Here is a 1,849-nt window from a genome sequence, read left to right on the forward strand (position 1 = left end):
TTTTTTGTTCCATTTCTTTAAAAAATGCTGATGGAATTTTTGATGGGGATTGCATTAAATCTGTATAATGCTTTAGGTAATAAAGTCATTTTAACTATGTTGATTCTTCCAATCCAAGAACACAGAATATCTTTTCATTTCTTTGTATCTCCTTCAATTTCTTTTAACAGTGTCTTGTAGTTTTTATTATATAGGTCCTTCACATGTTTCGTTAGACTTATTCCTAGGTATTTTATTCTTTTTGTTGCAATCGCAAAAGGAATTATTTTTTCTAATTCTTTTTCTGACACTTCATTATTAGAATATAGGAACACTATGGATTTTCGAATGTTGATTTTGTATCTAGAAAATTTACTGTATTTGCTTATTGTTCCTAATAGTATTCTTGTGGAATCTTTAGGGTTTTCTGTATAGAGAATCATGTCATCCACAAATAGTGACAGTATGACTTCTTCGTTTCCTATTTGGATGTCTTTTATATCTTTCTCTTGTCTGATTGCACTCGCTAGGACCTCCAATGTTATATTGAATAGCAATGGACAGCCTTGCCTTGTTCCTGATCTTAGAGAGAAGGTTTTTAGTTTTTTACCACTAAGTATAAGGTTGGCTGAGGGCTTGTCATATATGGCCTTTATTATATTATTTTCCTTCTATACTGATTTTGTTAAGTGTTTTGATCATAAATGGATGCTATATCTTGTCGAAGGCTTTTTCTGCATCTATTGATATGATCATATGATTCTTATTTTTTACTTTGTTTATGTGGTGTATCACATTAATCGATTTGTGTATGTTGAACCATCCCTGTGCCTCTGAGATGAAGCCCACTTGATTGCGATGTATAATCTTTTTAATATGTTGCTGTATTCTGTTCGCTAGTATCTTATTTAGGATTTTTGCATCTGTGTTCATGAGAGATATTGGTCTGTAGTTTTCTTTTTTTGTGTTATCATTACCAGGTTTTGGTATCAGGGTGATATTGGCCTCATAAAATGAGCTGGGAAGTATTGCCTCCTCTTCGATTCTTTGGAAGAGTTTGAGGAGAATAGGTATTAAATCTTTGAGTGTTTGGTAGAATTCACTGGTGAAGCCATCTGGTCCTGGCCTTTTACTTTTCGGGAGGTTTTTGATGATTGTTTCAATTTCCATACTGCTGATTGGTCTATTTAGATTTTCCAGTTCTTCTTGATTCAGTCTAGGAAGGTTGTATTTTTCTAAGTACTGGTCCATTTCTTCTAGGTTATTAAATTTGGTGTTATATACTTTTTCATAGTATTCTTGTATGATCCTTTGTATTTCTGCAGTGTCTATTGTAATTTACCCTCTTTCATCTCTGATTTTGTTTATTTGTGTTCTTTCTCTTTTTCCTTTAGTGAGTCTAGCTAGGGGTTTGTCAATTTTATTAACCTTCTTAAAGAACCAACTCTTTTTGCATTTATTTTTTTCTATTGTTTTTGTTTTGTTTTGTTTTCAATTTCATTTTATTTCTGCTCTAATTTTGATGTTTTCTTTCCTTCTGCTGACTTTAGGCTTCATTTGTTCTTCCTTTTCTATTTTTTTAAGATGAAGCGTTAGGTTGTTTATTTGGGCTTGTTCTTGTTTTTGGAGGTAGGCCTGTGATGATATGAACTTTCCTCTTATAACCGCTTTTGCCATGTCCCAAAAGTTTTGATATGTTGTACTATCATTATCATTCGTTTCTACGTATGTCTTGATCTATCTTTTTATTTCTTCTCTGACCCAGTTATTTTTCAGTAGTATGTTTAATCTCCATGTACTTGTGATTCTACTTTCTTTTTACAGTTGATCTCTAGCTTCAAAGCATTATGATCAGAGAATATGGTTTGTA

Source organism: Pteropus vampyrus, unplaced genomic scaffold (assembly GCF_000151845.1).
Source record: "Pteropus vampyrus isolate Shadow unplaced genomic scaffold, Pvam_2.0 Scaffold216, whole genome shotgun sequence".
Lineage (NCBI taxonomy): Eukaryota > Metazoa > Chordata > Mammalia > Chiroptera > Pteropodidae > Pteropus > Pteropus vampyrus.